Source organism: Sus scrofa, chromosome 18 (genome assembly GCF_054392235.1).
Source record: "Sus scrofa isolate SSC_HxYL_T2T_F1_AM1 chromosome 18, Sscrofa_HxYL_maternal_Yorkshire_Landrace_v2.0, whole genome shotgun sequence".
NCBI classification, from domain to species: Eukaryota; Metazoa; Chordata; class Mammalia; order Artiodactyla; family Suidae; genus Sus; species Sus scrofa.
The window spans coordinates 9,732,240-9,751,033 of NC_139400.1; the positions used below are offsets into that span (position 1 = coordinate 9,732,240).

The window sequence follows — 18,794 nt, forward strand, 5'->3', positions numbered from 1 at the left end:
AGCCGGCAGTGAACTGGGGCAGGCTCCACTGAGTGCATTTCAGGTTCATGGTCCAAGGCTGCTCAGCCCGGTCCACCTGGCTCCAGGGCATAGAGGTGCCCTGCTGCAGTTCCCAGTGGCCCATCATCACCCCTCATGGCCCCGGCCATGAGTACAGTTAGACAGTGCCAAGTGGCCCTCGCCTCACCAGGCCTCTCCAGGACAGTCCTCCCGATGCTGGCTGGCCTGCCCGTCCTCAGCTGTCACCCTGCTGGGGTTGCCTTTGCTTCGCCTGCACCTGGAGCACCCCCACCCCACCCCGCCCCACAGAGGAACGAGTGAGGGGAGTGCAAGGAGGTGTCACCGTTTCCCAGCTGGACCCCCAGCCTTGAGGGCAGTGCCCCTGCTTGGGACATGCACATTTGTTAAGACACTCGAAATATATATATATATATATATATATATATATATATATATATATATATATATTTTTTTTTTTTTTTTGGTCTTTTTAGGGCCACACCAGCAGCATGTGGAGGTTCCCAGGCTAGGGGGCCAATCGGAGCTGTATCCGCCGGCCTACACCACAGCCACAGCAACATGGGATCCGAGCCACATCTGCGACCTACACCACAGCTCACAGCAATGCCAGATCTTTAACCCACCGAGCGAGGCCAGGGATCGAACCCGCACCCTCATGGTTCCTAGTCGGATTCGTTTCCGCTGCACCACAACGGAACGCCTTGAAATATTATTTGTTCCATTTGTCCCAGTTTCTAGATCGATTTACCAGTTAATCGAATCAACTCTTCAAAATCTCTAATTGTCAAGACAGGAGCGGATAAGGAATCATCTCGTAGATGTAACCTGTTTGTGTGTTTTCCGTCACATCCAAACCAGAGCTGTTTGAAGATTTCTCTCTGGGAAAGTTAACTCCAAATGCCAGTTATAGGCAGGGGCAGCATTTCTACAAAGTCCAGGTCCCTGGCTCCCACCAGTGGGCTTCAGGGGGCGTTTTGATGAGTGAGCAGATTCCGAGCGTGGAGTCCCAAGGTCCTTCGCCTCTTCTGCCTGGATCGGGGTTCGCAGCCCGCCTGGCTCCAGCAAAGGTGCTCTGATCACTTCCTCTCACCCACAAATGACCATGCCCTCACCTCTGCCAGCAACAGGAAGGGCTCACCAGGAGCAAACCTAGAACTTGCACGCGATGCCTCGCAGCTGGAGAAGCAAATGCTATCTCAGCTGGAGGAAGAGAGGGTCGGTCATGGCTCCAGGTCGGATTCAGCTCTGCTTCACCCCAGTTTAACATCTAAGAGACCGGGCTTGCCATCTGCTACAGAGAACAGTTATCTCTTACCTCAGGAGGAAAAAAATGGCTCAGGGATGTTGCAAAAATTAAAGGAGATAACGTGTGAAAACACTCAGAAAAGTACAAAACCCAAGGTAAATGCCCTGTTACCATTTAGCACTGTTTCAGTTACAGCAGAGACGCTGGGGCGCTCATCCAGCTCAGAAGCCCTCACACGCTGAGCCCGGCCTGTTGCAAACAACCCCATGCCCAGCCTGACATCGCAAAAGCCACCTGGGCTGGAGTGCAACAGAGCCCTCTGCCATCACCCTGCCGCCCACTGGCGCTGGACAGAGCTGCCCCGGGCACCCAGTGAGTCCAAAGAGTCATAGGACAGAGCTCACCCTGGTGCCGCCGGGGCTCCTGACAACTGACTGGCGTGGTCTCCCCAGACCCGGGGGTGGGCCGCACTGGCTGGAAAAGAGCCCCGCGACAACATTCATGCCATGGAAACCGGCTGCGAATCAACACGGCCCTGCCCAGAGCTGACTGTTGGACATTTAGCAGTACACACTGACTCAGCCACTGAAATCAGGCTTCAACAGTTACCCATTGATCAAAAAAACCCATAAAATTTTAAAAAATATGTCATCTTTAGCACCCAAATTTAGCATACAATTTTGCTTTAAAAATAAGGAATTCTGTGCTTTTCCAGTAGCACAACCACTGTACACACCGCTCTTCCAGCCTCTTGGTGTGGCTGAAAATACCCACCCCAAAAAAATCAAATACCTGGGAATACCCCTGACCAAGGAAGTAAAACAACTATAAAACATTAATCAAGGAAATTAAAGAAGATGTAAAGAAACAGAAAGATATTCCATGCTCCTGGGTAGGAAAAATTAATATTGTAAAAATGGCCATACTACCCAAAGCAATCTACAGATTCAATGCAATCCCTATCAAATCACCCATGACATTTTTCACAGAACTAGAACAAACAATCCAAAAAAGAAATTTTTTTTTTTTTGTCCTTTCTAGGCCCGGACCTGCAGCACGTGGAGGTTCCCAGGCTAGGGGTCCAATTGGAGCTGTATCCGCTGGCCTATGCCAGAGCCACAGCAACGCAGGATCCAAGCCTTGTCTGCAACCTACACCACAGCTCATGGCAATGCTGGATCCTTAACCCACTGAGCAAGGCCAGGGATTGTACCCGCAACTTCTTGGTTCCTAGTCGGATTTGTTAACCACTGAGCCACGACGAGAGCTCCCAATCCAAAAATTTATATGGAACCACAAAAGACCCAGAATTGCCAAAGCAATTCTGAGGAACAAAAACCAAGCAGGAGGCATCACTCTCCCAGACTTCAGGCAATATTACAAAGCCACAGTCATCAAGACAGTGTGGTACTGGGACCAAAACAGATAGACCAATGGAACAGAAGAGAGATCCCAGAAATAAACCCAGACACCTATGGTCGATTAATCTTTGACAAAGGAGACAAGACCATAAAATGGGGAAAAGACAGTCTTTTCAGCAAGTATTGCTGGGAAACCTGGACAGCCGCATGCAAATCAATGAAACTAGAACACACCCTCACACCACGCACAAAAGTAAACTCAAAATGGCTCAAAGACTTACATGTACGACCAGACACCATCAAACTCCTGGAAGGGAACATAGGCAAAACATTCTCTGACCTCAACCTTACAAATGTTTTCTCAGGTCAGTCTCCCAAAGCAACAGAAACAAAAGCAAAAAGAAACCAATGGGACCTAATCAAACAGACAAGCTTTTGCACAGCAAAGGAAACCAAAAAGACACCTTACAGAATGGGAGAAAATCGTTTCAAATGATGAACCAACAAGGGCTTGATCTCTAAGACATACAAACAACTTATACAACTCAGCAGCAAAAAAGCCAACACCCAAGGGAAAAATGGGCAAGAAAGACCTGAATAGGCATTTCTCCAAGGAAGATACACAGATGGCCAGCAAGCACATGAAACAATGCTCAACATCCCTGATTATTAGAGACATGCACATCAAAACTACCAGGAGATACCACCTCACACCCGTCAGAGTGGCCGTCACTCCTAAGTCCACAAATAACAAATGCTGGAGGGGGTGTGGAGAAAAGGGAACCCTCCTGCACTGTTGGTGGGAATGTAAGCTGATACAGCCACTATGGAGAACAGTATGGCGGTACCTTAGAAAACTATGCATAGAATTACCCTATGACCCAGCAACGCCACTCTTGGGCACATATCCGGACAAAACTTTCCTTGAAAGAGACATGCATCCTTACATTCATTGCAGCTCTATTCACAATAACCAAGACATGGAAACAACCCACATGTCCATCCACAGACGATTGGATTGGGAAGATGTGGTGTGTATACACAATGGAATACTACTCAGCCATAAAAAGGACAAAACAATGCCATTTGCATCAACATGGATAGAACTAGAGACTCTCATCCTGAGTGAAGTAAGTCAGAAAGAGAAAGACAAATACCACATGATATCACTTCCATCTGGGATCTAATATATGGCGCAAATGAACGTTTCCACAGAAAAGAAAACCATGGCCTTGGAGAAGAGACTTGTGGTTGCCAAGGGGGAGGGGGAGGGAATGGGATGGACTGGGAGCTTGGGGTTAAGAGATGCAAACGATTGCCTTTGGAATGGATGAGAAATGAGATCCTGCTGTGTGGCACTGGCAACTGTGTCTATCACTTATGATGGAGCATGATAATGTGAGAAAAAATGTATACATGTATGTGTAACTGGGTCACCTTGCTATACAGTAGAAAAAAACTAATGTTTTGGGGAAATTAAAAAAATAATAATAATAATAAAAAGAATAAAAAAAGAAAATACCAACACTCGGGACCCTCAACACCAGTTTCCAGTCTCCTCCAAAGCCTCCAGCAAAATAAACCAAAACTGAACGAGGATTTAGCAGATTTCTTTCAAGACTGCGGCAGTTCTAGCTCAGAGTCCTCTTAACAGAAAGAACAGCCATGAAAATGTGTCGACTGCAAACCCTTCCTGTCCATCCTCTGAAGAACCTGTTTCCTGTTGCAGGGTGTGGGTGTTCCCAGGGCTGGTTGGCACAAGCCCACACCTGGCAGGGCACCGTGGAAGTGAGCCGATCCCTTCCAGGAGCAGCCCATGTCGTCTGTGCTCTGCTGCGGCGGCTGTGGCTGCGGGAAGCCCCCCCTCCCGCCCCCCCCGGCCCCGCGCCCGGGGACTGGGCCATGCTCCGTGGCTCTGCCCTCATCAATGAGGCCTTTATAATCACCATGGCAACTGGGGGGGGGCAGAGAGGAAAGGATTCCCAGCTCTGAGCAGGTGCAATAACACCCTCTTCAGACAGAGCTCCTGAGAGGGACGCGGTTGTAGACTCAGAAAATCTAGGCTGGTTTCCGATGAGCTAAATAAAACTCCAATAAAAAGACAGCTCAGACCATCCAACTATCTAAGAGTTGACAATGATAAACTGAAAAAAAAAAGTTTTAAATATTAATGTAGAAAAAAAACAGGCTGCCATAAATATCTTCAAACCCAAATGTTTTAAGCATTTCAAGGGATAAGAAAGAAACTGCAAAGCAAAACACCCCTCCAGCATAGACCTCAGATAGTGCCTTCTTGGCTCTCACCTTGGCGTTTTGTCTCACCCGCGCCCGGGATGGTACGATGCAGTCCTCTTGTCTTTTTCGTGGGCGACACTCTGAGGTGTAGACACCAAGATCTAGTACTTTTAAGACCAAACGCGAAACCAGAGCATAAACAAATCAGCAGAGACTCAGGCCTGAAAGGAAGCCTGGCGGGCGAGGGGGTGCAGGGCTGTGAGTGTGCTTCCTTACCCCCGTACACACACCTGCACAGAACCCAGCGGCGTCTGCCACTGAGAGCCGGCCTTTCACCGCAGTGAACCCCGACCCTTTTGCCCTGACAGTGGGTTTCAGGGATGGGAGGAGTCCCGAGTCTCGCACACCCAAACCCTGGGGAAATCCCGGGCCAGGTCCCCAGCAACCGGGAGCTCCTTGGTCGCCTTCCGTGTCATAAGCAAGAGAAAACCATCTGTGGAGAGGCCTCCCCTTTATTGGTTTGGCTTAAAATCGGTTTTGCTAATGGGACTTTAAACTTGCTGTCAGAGTGGGGAGAGATCCTGAGACGGGAAACCGGGCGATGCTGCGGGTGGGTGAGCACCTGCGGAAGTCAGCCTGCTGCCGCCAGGGGCTTCGTGAGGAGAGAGGGCCTCCACCAAGCAGGCTCGCCGGCTCTGGGATCTTTCAGATCCCAGACAGGGACTGGCCTCATCGAGACCGAGGACCAGGGTTTTAAGTCCTCTGGGGTCCTTTCCAACAGGGATGAGCCAGAATTTGGGCCCCTCCCTGCAGTGTGGCCCCACCCCCAAGGCGTCCCTGGCTGCCAGGTGGGCTCACCCGGGGATAGAGTCCTGTCCCTCTCTTGCTAAGTCCTGTTGAGTGGGCTGTGTTTGCATTGTCTCCAGTGTTTGGCTACGGTGGGAACGCTGCTAGGACCATCCCTGCGGGGGCCTTTGGGGTTTGCTGACCTCCTCCTAGAGGAGAGGGTGGGGCTTGTCTTGGGGCGCCCACCTGGAAAGTTCCCTGGAGTCAGGTGACTTGAGATTCTGGTAAGATACAGAAATGTAAGAAATAAAGCAGATTATCCATGTGCTGCTGGGCAACCCACCTAGTTGTCTTTTCCAGAGCCTATGGATCAATCTTAGTTCTTTAGCAAAGTGGAATAAACTGTGTATGCTGTTTTCCCAGTTGTTGCAATAAAACCCCATGATTTGACCATAATCTCTGTCCAAATGGAATTCCTCCACCTCTGTTATTCTTCAGCATATCAGGCCCTGTTACGGTGGTAGGAAAAGTCTCCGTTCCTTTCCTATGTTTTCCTTTGGCTAGATTTTCTCTCTCACTTGCCGAGTGGCCTGAACAAATGCTCTGTGGCAACTCTGGTGACCTGGTAGGATTTTGTCATCCTTATTTATTTCAGGGAACAGAAATCCATTCACACTGAGACCCGGTTGTCACTCTCACGTGTCCAGACCCAAGTCGTCACTTCCACCTCTGGTCTGACTGGCTCTGGCCAGTCTGGGGGCTTCAACTTCCGAGTCACCTGTCTCCTTCTGGTGCAGCTGGGGTTCGCGGAGTCTTGAGCTGCTTATGCCGGCGGTTGCAGCAGGGCTGTGGGCTCTTCTCTGCCACAAACAGTGGGGTATCAGGTCTATCCACAGTTCATATTGTGGTTCTTCACTCTTTAAAAAGAATCACAGACAAAACAACTAGACCCAAACTTCACACCTTTGGGGGTCTGTTCCCTTGGATTAATATTTTCGTATTCTCAGTCTGAGAGCTGGATGTCTTTGAGCCGCCTGGTGTGATGCCCTTGTACCGTCATGCACACGGGTGTGGTCGTGACATCTGTAGCCTCCACATATTGGACCGAAAGTCAGAAAACTGAGGGCCAGTCTGGGCTCCGCACCAGCCATTTCCTTGACCTTCTGTTTAATTCTCTGCGGAAGGAGCCAGCTTTCTCACCTGCGAAATGGGGAGATGGGCTGTATTGGGGTTACCAGCTGTAGCTGCCTATGGAAGCTTTTAAACAACTGGTGTCCAGACATTGTCTGGCAGAGTCCAGTCAGAATCTGGGGTGGGGGATTGGGCTTTTTTTTCCTTCTTTTCTTCTTTTTCGAAGCTCCCTGAGTGATTCTAAAGTGCAGTCCCAGTTGAGAACCACTGGGCCAGATGATTTCTAAGAAACCTCCCCACCCTTGAAATTCCATGGCATCTTCACCGAAACGCCCGCTGTGCTTTGTGCAACAAGCCGAAGCCGTGGAGGAGGAATTCAGTCTCCTCATTAGTCCTTGTGCGGTTTGTTGGCAGGAACATCATTAGCATAGAAGAGCCTTCTCTGTGGACATGCAAATCAATGCAAATGACTCATCTGCCATTTAGGAAATTGCAGATTGCGATGCACAACTGTCTTAGGTAAATAAACCCAGTCCAGTTGAGTGACAGTATTCTGTACTTTGTTATTAAGGATGTTTGCCCAAGATACAGAAAGCTATAAAAATGCTGCAAGTTACTCCCAATACATGCACGGTGTTTTACAATTTATGTGAGATTTTATACGCTTTATTTCACTGGAGCCAAAAATTCCAGTTGCGCCCTAGACTGGCTACTCCCAGGCTATTTGGTGGAAACAGGGTAGGGGCGGGGAAAGCAGGAACTAACACTTGGCAGCAATTCCGTGCAACCCAGCCCAACCCGACAAGACCCGATCTGGGAGGGGACTACCAGGTCTCTGGCAGTTCTGGAGGCCGCTCCTTAAACTGATGCCGCATGAAGGGAGGAGGTAAATTCTGCGTTTGCTTTATGTGGGTCCTTTCTGTCACTGCACAGATGCGTCACGCAGGGAGACCACCGGGAGAAAGGGGAGGGGATCTGGGCTCAGGCTCTGGACGTAGGTCCCCAGGCGGGCAGCCTCGCACGTGTGACCCTGGGTGCACCATGCTCTAGACCCAGGAGGTCAGAGACTGTGTGCCCGAGTCCAGCACGTGGCTGGCAGGTGACTGGGTCTTAGGGAGCGTCTGCTGGAGGCCGCTGAACACATACATTTGGGGCAGGGTCCGGGGTGTGGCACCTGTCCCTGATGTGGTGGTTAGCCATTCTGCAAATGGTTATGGCCTGCCTGCCCGGGACTGTCTGGCGAATTGATGTTTGCTGGCGTCGGCAACAGCGGCCTCCACAGAGCTGGTGGGAGTGGACTCAGTGTTTACTTTATGTTTATGGGATATGCTGCTTTAAACGTCCCTCAGTTAACTTCATCGAAGTAATGCATACACGTGGTTTTAAACAGTCAATCAACTTGAGGTTCCAGTCAAAGCAGAAGATGCCACCCCCTGTCCCCAGGCAGCCTGCCTGGGAGCACGTACCTGCCCCCGGGAGCATCGCCTGGCAGTCCAGTCTGAGGACTGGTGGTCGACTCTGTGTATTGGCCTTGTGCATGTCTGCCCTCGGTCACCGGGCACCCCTGCTCCTTCTCTTGTCCCCATTGTAACAGGCCAAGATGCATCCAGGGTGCTGTCATCTGAAGCAACTTAGTGTTTATCTTTTTATCTAGTGTTTTTCCTGCACTTGGACGAGTTTTATGCATTCACGAGTATGTTGTTATTGTAATTCTCCCTTGAATTTATACAGCGCATACGTTCCCACCTGATCCACTCTCTTCCCAAATAGAACCTTTAACACCTGTAACAGCGAACGGTTGGGGCCTGAAACTAACATCGACATCACAGTCCCTCTTCGTTGCCTGGAAAACCCGTCCATTCCTTCATTCACTCACTCGCGCCCACCTTGTGAAGAGGCCCTTGTTTATGAAACTAGAAGCTGATTGGGGCTGGGATTTAACGCCCCTGGAGGGTTCCGGGATGGGGAAGGCGGACATCCGAATGATGGGGACGGGAAAATACTTCCCACTCAGAGGTGGAGCATCTGATCCCGCCTCACTGGGGAAAGAGAGCGGTCCAGGCTCCGAAGGTTAAGGACGAGTAGCATTGTGGAGAGAGAAAGAAATTCTAGGTGAGCATTACGAAGTTTTTACAGGTTTTCTCTGGATGTTCCCTGATCGTGTGGTGGTGGTCGCCTGTAGCTGTCTGCCTCCCCTGGGGAGGGGGTAGTTTTGCATCATTTGTGCCCCAGCGCTGGCACACAGGCGCTGTCAGGGTGCTCAGTCCATTCGGCTGCACTGGCCGTCTTCGCTGACGGAGCGGGAAGAGGATGGCGCTGGCACTGGACCCAGCTGCTGTAGACAGACCTTCTCACCAGGAGGGCTGTGTGAGGTTCCGCTACCCACCCGTCAATATTTGTGTGCAGGGAAGGGGCTGCTTTGCCTTAAGGCCATTTGAGAAGAGATGAACTGTACAGAGCAAATTATTACAGTGACCTGGTTTATAAAAATGCCACCTTGCTGTCACTTCTGAAGAATCAATAGATCCAATGGTAATTCAACAGCTTTGGAGCACAACACCCAGAAAACCTTTAAATTCTCTATTACAAAGACAGCATTGATGCAAAAAGCTGTGAAAGACAGCCCTCGTGACAAGTAATTCATAGCACAGGTCCACTCAGACATTCTTGGACGAACCCTAAATAAGGTATTGCTAACATAATCCAGTCGCACATGAAAGAGTGCTAGGTCAGAATCAGTCGGGCTCATTCCAAGAAAAAAGAATAATTCAGTGGTAAGAAGTTACCATGACCTTCCATTGTCTTAGTTTGAAGGGGGAAATACGTATACTTGTTTGCAGGATACCAAAAAGAGACTGAGAAAACTCAATATCTGCTCCTTAACATGGTAAGATTCGTAGCTGCGAAGATTTCGAAACGAAGAAATCTAAGCATGGTCTTTATTCCTGGGGGAGGTGGTTGGGGACCTGGGCCACCTCCATGAACCCACTGAGGACGACGGGCAGCATCCAGTGCGTGAGTGGTCACGCCATTTGTGAAGAACCGGGGTTTTTCTAGATGCCGTCCACCAAGAGCAAACACAGTGGAAGGAAACATCTGTGACAAAGTGAAGCCATCTGGGAACGATGGAAATGACGTGCCCCTGTCAGTGAAGACCCCCTTGAATCCTGCTGAGGGGCTTCTGCCTTGGAGTGTGGCAGCCAGTTTCCAGCCGACCGATTCTACCTTAAAACTATCAGAACAGCTGGGAAAAGTACAGAAACCCTCCGGCAGCAGACACTGGGGGGTTCTGAAGACAGCCAGTCTGGCGGCACCAGGACCGCGGCAAGAGGACCAGGAAGCGCTGCTCTGGGCGGAGGGCGGAGGGCGGGAGCGAAAGGGCTGCTGAGGAGCAGGCTTGCCGGCTGCTGGGGGCTTACGAGTGGCTGTCAGGGCCTGCGGGCATGCGGGACCTGTGGCAAGCGAGGCTCTGAGGCAGTGCCCGTGCCTCGGAAGGCTGTTAGTACAGCAGGGGAGAGGGTGTCAGCCCAGCTGGGGACGGGCGCAGGTCATCCTCCCCGCGCCGCCGGCTGCTCCATCCTGCCGTCTGCCCCGCACCACCTGCTGTCTCTGCACCACCGTCGTTCCCGCACCACAGGCTGCCCTGCACCGCCGGCTGCCCAAAGCCCTGTGTGCGCTGAGCGCCTATTCCGTTTTCACACAGTGTTCCCTCAGCGTTGTGTCAAAACTGCCTCCGTGTCAAGTGACAGGACAGAAACGGGCAGGCGGGGGAGACAGATGCAGAGAAACCATCCGCCTCAGACACCGAGGGCACGACGGCTCAGGTATTTGAAACAGCTGTGGATATGTGGAGAGGTTCAGAGACGCACAGTCTATAGACAAGAGCCACGTGGAGATGCGAGCCCTGAAAACTGCATAAACCGCATTTCGGAATGAAATCAGTGGGTTTAATAGTGGATCAGACCCAGCGCAAGTGGGGATTAGTGAGGCAGGTCAGGGGGCCAGATCCAGAGGGAAGAGGGTGGAAACAGGTGGAGAGGGAGGCGCGGGAGCACTGCCGGGATTGCGGAGGGACCGGAGAGGGCAGAGGCCGCGTCGGGAGAGGTGGAGACAGGCCTCGGAACTGCGTGCGAGACGTCAGGCAAAAGCTTGAACATGAATGCCAGGAGGACGGCCCCCTCCCCGGCCTGGAAACAGTGTAGCGAAATTGTTGAAAGTTCAAATTTTAAAAGGCCAGAAAGGCCAGGAAAGGATGCATCATCTCAAAGGTTCTAAGAAGACGGTGGGGAAAACTGCAGCAAGGCCCCACGCCGCCCTTCTGCCTGCACACCTGCCCTCGGCCAGGTAACCTGCGTTGCAGGAGTCCCCCCCACCCCACCCCTGGACTCAGCTGCTGGCTGGCTTTGCCCAGCTGGCCGAGGGTGGGGTCACAGAGGGGCTGGTCCTGATGCTGCAGACCTCTTTGCCCTCCGACACTGGCCCCGTGGGAGGAGGAGGGTCACAGGCACCCCTGGCTGACCCCCAGCTCACTCAGAGGCTCACGAGAAACTGCCTGTGATTGTGTTCTCGGCCCTTGCGTTGAGCGTGGCTCCTTATGCCGGTGACGGCCGGGTGACAGAGTTGGGGGAGGCCAGAAGAGAATGGCTAGAGGGATGTCTCTGCTGAAAGTACCTGCCAAGCTAGCCCTCCATACCCGGGAAAGTACCTTTCTAAAAGGACAGGGAAATAATGACAGTATCGGTCCAGCAAAAAATTGAGAGAATTTATAGCTGGCTGCCCTGACTAAACAAACACCGCAAGGAAGCCTGGAGGCCGGCGTCCGTGGCCCTGGAGGGCAGCCGAGGGAGGAGGGCGTGGAGGCAACGGGAGAGGTACCTACGCCGCAAGTCCGGGCTCCGCGCTGCGGCTGCGGAGCGGATCGTCGGGAAGACCGTGTTCCTGGGTAGGCGGTTTAATGCGGCAGCTTGTCACTGCTCTCCAGGTTAACCCTTAGGTTTAAGTGAGCACAACAAAGCATTAACAAAGTGCCTTTTGAAACTGAGCAAACTCGTTTGAAAGTTCAGGTTGAGAAATCACGGGAAGGTCGTGAAGCAGGGCGGTTGGTGCGGCTGCTGACCAAATCCCACGCCTGGTGCTCCGTGCGACGGGGTGTTTACACTGAGTGGCTGTGCTCATGAGCAGACAGGCGGGTGGAGAGAAAGGAATAGAAAGCCTAGAAATAGACCCGAATGCATATGGGTATTTAGTATATGATAATGATGACATTTAAAATCAGCGGGGAAAGATGTATTATTCAATAATGATTTGGGGACAACTGGCCAGACATTTGGAAAATATATAGCTGGATCTCTCCCAAACGCCTTACCCCAAAATAAAATCCAGATGGCTCAAAGACTTACACGTATAATGGGCTTTGATAAGTACTAGAAGAAAACTTGGGGGAATTTATAATAATTTTGACAGGGAATTAATTTTTAAAGTAAGACCGAAAGCCCAATATCGAAGGAAATTTAAAAAGTACATGATTTTAACTCACCAGGCCTACTCCTGTGAAATTCCTTGATGAATATGCTTAAGTGTGTGTGTAAAAATCCAGTGTAAAATGATTCTTTGAAACACTGGAATAGAAAAAAAAATTAACATCCTAAATATCCTTCAAGTTAGGGTTTATCCTTGAGTTGGGGCTGTGTATGTGCAGATATAGAAAGATCTGAAGATATTTCGAATGAAAAAGCAAGGATGCAGCACAACTGGATCCGTATTAGAAGAAATGAAATTAGACCTACAGAGAGATTAAATCCTTTGTACTTAAGTGATAACTACAAAGGTTTTCGATGAGAACGGAACATTTTCAGGATCTCAGAGTAGACAGATTTTGAAATACTGACTCTGCAAAGTAGAAGGTTTATCACTTCCACTACATTCAAATCAAGAACATCCCTTGATAAAGACAGGACAAGCGAGAGTCTCAAGAGAAGTTCAAGGATGTGTACCCCGCAAAGACCTCACGGGCAGTAACAAAGACTCCCAACAAATCTTTAAGAAAAGACCGACAGCTGAGAAAAAATGGGCAAAACATTTGAGCCGGAACTTCGGAGGAGGAGACGCAAATGACAGAAATGCACAAGGTGGCGTCCAACCTGGTTACCGAGTCAGAGAAATGACATGGAAACCACGCGACACATAGTCACCCACCTCTCTGACTGGCGGACACTTGAGCTCTGCCCATCCTGGAGCTGCTGAGAAGGCAGAGCCTAGGGACGCATGCCTGGGCATGGAGTGGATGCCACCCGAGTTCCAGCAAGTCCCTGGACGGCAGCTGGGAAGTGCCCTGAGATGCCCAAGATACGTAGCAAAGCTCCTGAATAGCGCTGTTCCAGAAATGAGCCGTGCACTTGGGGGTAGAGGAGATGAAACAAATGCTTATACAATGAAATTTGTATTTTTTGTATATTGTTTGAGTATTTATTTTCATGAATATGGATGAATATATTGTGTATTTCTTATATTCACATACTAGGAACATTCCACAGCAGTGAAGCAGAACAAACCATGACGACGTGGATCACAAAGCTGAGAGAAAGAAGGAAGGCACAAAAGATTCCCTGCCACACGGATCCAGTTCTAAGTTGGGAAAACCTAGCGAACAGAGCAGTTACCTGGGCAGGTGTGCTTGGCATGGGGGCTTCTGGCTGCTGGCAGGTTTATACGTCTTGACCTGGGGGTGATTATATGAATATTCATTTAAGTGTTCGTTATATTACATATTTTTGTGCACATTTCTCTGTCTATGATCATTACATTTCACAAGAAGACTAAAAAAAAAAATGCGAGAGTGAATCCTCGTTGTGGTTAACCAATGTGTGTCCTCAAGTGGGGAGACATTCTGTGAAGGATGCCAAGAATCAGTTGGCATCTGTAGGCTGGGGGACTGGCAGAGGAAGAAAATGCATATTCCATTGTAAGTTTTTTTTTTTAATTTTTTAAATGAAAACAGAAAAGATTCAACTTAGACTTACTTGCACAGTCCTGTGAAAACCCTGCCGTTTCAGAAAACTGGACAGTGTGCAGACTGCGTCTCATTTGCTCCGCGGAGCTCCACGCTCTCCTGCGTGGAGGGAAGACGGGGGCGCCGTCCTCCAGGGCGGCCGGGTGTGCGGGGTGGGGCCGCCCCGGGGTTCTGCTGCTGCCCTTCCAGGAGAGCCGCCGCCCAGGCCGAGCATGAAGAGCAAGCTGCTTCAATTGTCCTGGAAGCCAAAGGAGCTTGGCTTCTGGCAAACGTTTTGGCCCGTGTCCTGCAGGCCTCCGGTGCAGGGGTGCGTGTGGACGAGGGTGAAATCTGTCGGGTCTGGACTGTGCCCTCCGACCCCGCGGGGCTTCCTTAGCGCCTCCCGAGCGGCCACATCTGCCGCTGTCACTTCTGCAGTGACCTGGAGCGGTTTGTTTTCGCTCGTTTTCACTGAACGAAGCGATTCATTGAAACGCCCTCCTGCTTTAGCATGTCCAGCAGACGGTAATGAATATTTTTCCAGTTCAGAGAGCGTTTGAACCCGTTTCCCTTCTTGAGGAAGAGCAAGTTAAATTCAAGGACGTGTTGAGATTTCTTTCCACGCCGTGCGAGCTTGGCAGCTGGAGGTGGGCTCCTCCGGGGCGTGAACGCTGCTTCAGGGGCTGCCTCCGGCTTGGGGTGGGGGGATCAAAGGACAAGATACTGCCTTTGAAAGAATAACGAACTCCCGGGGTCTGGAACATTGTGGAGGATTCCTGCGCTCGTGGAGGGCGGGAGGCCACTGTGTTCCTGGCTGGGGCCTGTCCAGCCGGCTGTGAGCACGCTCTGTCCTGTGACTCTGGGCCGTGGTCACTTGTCTCTCTGTGGTGTCACCACCTAGACTCAGGGGCTTCCTGGTGACCCCAGGAGACAGCCGTGAGCGCTGGGAAGCCTGGGGAGGAGACAGACACACGTTCCTCTCTCCTGCTTCTTGCCGTGGAGCACACATCTCAGAGGGTGAGAGACGGGGCGTGCCAGGAACCCCTCCGCCTACACCGGCCGGGAGGATGAGGTGCCCCGGCGATGGTGCAGTGCGAACCCGTCGGCCGAGATTTTCCTCCCACGTCGCCGCAGGCTGCTGAGAGCGGACTGGAGCCACGAGGCTGGCTTCGGTGAGCGGCTGGCTTCCCACCCTGGGAGGAAGCGTGTCATCTCCCCTCCCTCGGTGGGTCCGCGGACAGGCGCTCAGTCCCCCGAGCCTGCCGCTCGCCAGGCACGTGGACGGGAACCGCCGGCCAGGAGCCCCGGCGCCACGCCTGTCCTTGCGGTGCAGCCCCCGGGACGGCTCCCAGGGCGGGACCCCAGGTGACGCCTCTGTCCCCTCCCAGCGGCCCCGCTAGACGTGCGAGTGTCTGAGACCCGGCTGGGTCACAGCCACCGTCGCTTCCTCGCTCTGTCTGTCCCGTGGCAGGACGTGTGGGTGACGTGCGGGCCCAGTGCCGAGTGGAGGGAGGTGGGTGGGGGCCTCGACAGCCCCCCGTGCGGCGAGCAGGCCCGCCGAGCCCAGCCGGATCCTCCGTGCCGGCGGCGAGCAGTGGTTTTGCTAAATAAAACCCGGGTTGTGCGAAGTGAGCCTGGGTACAGCGGCCGCGTCGCTGCCACCGTGCAGGGAAGGAGGAGGAGGGGCAGTGTTCCGGCTGGCCGCCGCCGAGAGAGTCACGAGGGGGACTCGACTCGCAGGTAACAGCGAGTTCCGGGGCCGCCGGAAACCTCGTGACTTAGTCGCTCGATGAAGATGCTGCGGCTGCAGAGTCCTCCGGCTGCTGTGATGCAGAGGACAGGCCTCATCTGGGGCAGCTTTACCAGCTTGCGGCGACACGGGGGACTCAAAGGACCAGGCGGAAGCCGAAGCTCTCGCGCTTCTGCTGCTCAAACTCGGAGCCCTTCGTTCAGCTCCGATCGGCTGGCAGCGCCCCCGTGTGACTCCTCTATCCGAGGGGACCGCCCTGTGCCTTCCTCCCTCTTATGTGACCACGGGACGTTCCGTCCCTGGGATGCGAAATGGAATGTGGTGACTCTCGTTGCCAGGCCCCAGACGGCGCCGTTCCCTTCGGGGCCCTGCCGTTCCACCCCTGCGTCTCAGGAGGCGGGCGTGTGAGCGGTGGGGACAGAGTCTCGGTCGTCGCTGCAGGGCGCGAGTGCAGGCACCAAGGCAGCTGCCCTGGGGCCCTGCGGCCTTTGAAGCGACACTCGCTTAAGCTCGCCGAGCATGTGTGCGAGTGTCCGTGGCGCCCCTCGGCTCGGCTGGCCGCTCGCAGTGCGAGAAGGCTCCTGGGGGTTTAGTGTGTGAACGTCGTCGGGCGGGAGGTGCAGGGCAGGGTCGAGGGTCAGGCGACCCTCCGGATGTCGCCTGAAGGCCGAGGGGCCGCACCCCCTCGTGTGCTTCTGTCTGCAGGCACCCAGAGCATCCCCAGGCCCTGAAAAAGAAGCCACCTCGTCTACGAGGCCTTGAGATGCATCCGGCCGTGTGATGCTGGGAAGCAGCCCCAGGCTGCCCAGTGGCCCCGTGAGGCTGTGGCCTTAGGCCAAAATGTGGAGGCCAGAGGTTGCCTTCTGGGGGGAGAACTTCACCTCGGATGCTCCCCCCACACCGGGAAATACGTCAGTTCAGGCCATGGGTGGGACTGCCTCCTTCTGGGCACCAGGCTGGGAAGAGGGGGGGAGGGGGAGGGGTCACCTAAAGGTGGAGGGCCACCGGAGGGGCGAGAAGGTCGGCTGAGGGGGGAGGCTCCCCAGAGGAGGAGGGTCTTCGGCACTTATTTTTCTAGACCAAAGCCTTTGACATTTTATATTTAAAAAATTTTCTTTTAACTAAGGTGGTCAGTTTATTTTAGGGCCCTCTCCTCCTATGACTTGGGAAAAATGGCAATAGATGAAAACTTTTTTTTTTTTTTTGGTCTTTCTGCCTTTTCTAGGGCCGCTCCTGCGGCATATGGAGGTTCCCAGGCTAGGGGTCTCATCAGAGCTGTAGCCACCGGCCTACACCACAGCCACAGCAACGCCAGATCCAAGCCGAGTCTGCGAGCTACACCACAGCTCACGGCAATGCCGGATCCTTAAGCCACTGAGCAAGGGCAGGGATCGAACCCACAACCTCATGGTTCCTAGTCGGATTCGTTAACTACTGCACCATGACGGGAACTCCTAGATGAAAACTTTTAATTTTTTCCCAAATTGAAATGTATTTGATTACATACCTTTTTCATATGCACGTTTTCCATAATTAAAGCATGTATACAACAAAACGAAAAATATGCTGAGTGGGTGGACATTCAGGTTGTACAGAAATGTATAAGGAATAAAATAAAAATCTCACTTAATTAACCTAAAACCTCAAAATAGTCATCGTGAAGGACAGTTGGGGGAACATCCTTCCAGTTGTTTTTCTGGCACAAAAGTGGAATCCTGTATTTCTGCAAACTTTTCTTGTCACCCAAATACAGACTCTCTCACTCCAGTTTGCTGAGTCATGCTCAGTGATGAGTCCTGACAGGCAGTGCCTAGTGCAGAATGTGTCCGTTCTTTCTTTCTTGCTTTCTTGCGTTTGCTTTTTTTAGGGCTGTACCTGAGGCATGTGGAGGTTCCCAGGCTAGGGGTCTCATCAGAGCTGTAGCTGCTGGCCTACACCACAGCCACAGCAACGCAGGATCCAAGCTGAATCTGTGACCTACACCACGGCTCATGGCAATGCCGGATCCTTAACTCACTGAGCAAGGCCAGGGATCGAACTTGCGTCCTTGTGGATCAAACCTGCGTCCTCACGGATGCTAGTCAGATTTGTTAACCACTGAGCCTCAAAGGGACCTCCCAAGGATGTCTTGTTTCTTTAACTAATTCTCTAGCGATGAAAACTTAGTTTCCGGTGTTCTGTTTTGGCCCCTTTAGCCGTCACATGGAGATGTGCTCAGCTCAGGTTTGGGAAATCCATGGCTTTTGGTTTTTTAACCACGTCAGGTGGTCAGAGCATGGTCCTCTGACCGTCATTGTCATCATCATTGTCACGCGTGGGGAGTAAGTCTGGCTGGCGCTGTGCTCACACCCTTAATGCATCTGTACAAAGTCGGTGACACGTCACAGGCTCCAGGCCGTGGGTAGGGTCTTTCTGGAGTGCACGCGGCTCCTGGGGGCTGGGCCTGGAGGGGTTGGGCGTCTGAGTATTGAGTCCCTGGAGCAGATGTTTAGGTGGCGTCTTTGCCTACAAGGAAACGGTGTCCCCTTCCGGTGTGGTGAGAAATAGCTGGCCACCTAGATACCGAATACTCTCTGAAATGATTGTTCATGAAGACACGAAGGCCGCGTAATGATTGGTCCGACAAACAGAACTTGAGAGACTCCATCAGGAAAAGACTCTCAGTGACAGGTGAAGGGAGCTCTGACGGGAGGGCCCGGAAGCCAGGAGGCCGAAGGAGGGGCGCGGCCAGTGGCAAATACACACAGACGTGCACCTTGAGGCAGTGTCCCGCGGTTGTAGCACCACCTGGGACATAACGACCAGGTTTACGCTGTGGGATGTCAGGGACCGCGTTGTAATTACTGTAGTGACCTCAAAAAGAACAGCTAGTGAGCTAAGAAAGGGGAAAAAGGAGTGATAGAAATACTCCATCCTAAAGCAGGCAATAAGGCAGAGAAAACGAACCCAGAGCAGGTGGGACAGAAGAACAACAGTGAGACGGTAGGTGCACACCCGGTGTGCCAATAGTCGTCTGGAAAATAAAGGGGCTGAATAGTCCTGCTGAAAAAGATTGTCATAAAATTCAAAACCCTTTTCTTCCTAGAGAAATGAAAATAAAAACAAAAATAAACAAATGGGACCTATTTACGCTTAAAAGCTTTTGCACAGCAAAAGAAACCGTAAACAAAACGAAAAGACAATCCACAGAATAGGAGAAAATCTTTGCAAATGAAGTCACCGACAAGGAAATAATCTCCAGAATATACAAACATCTCATACAGCTTTATACCAAAA

The 18,794-nt window shown here is 52.0% G+C and overlaps 1 protein-coding gene and 1 long non-coding RNA gene across 9 annotated transcripts in view; one reads left to right on the plus strand and one right to left on the minus strand.

Moving 5' to 3' along the window:
• The window catches only part of LOC146394850 (uncharacterized), a 32,928-nt gene extending 18,333 nt beyond the window's left edge, over positions 1 to 14,595 (minus strand). Inside the window, exons 1-2 of the long non-coding RNA XR_014833411.1 lie at positions 13,800 to 14,595; positions 13,440 to 13,498 (exon numbers count right to left, since the gene is read on the minus strand). This is a non-coding gene — a long non-coding RNA (uncharacterized LOC146394850). The remainder of the gene's footprint in view (positions 1 to 13,439; positions 13,499 to 13,799) is intronic.
• The window catches only part of PTPRN2 (protein tyrosine phosphatase receptor type N2), a 669,120-nt gene that overhangs the window by 72,375 nt on the left and 577,951 nt on the right, over positions 1 to 18,794 (plus strand). The gene's annotated exons all lie outside the window — the stretch shown is intronic.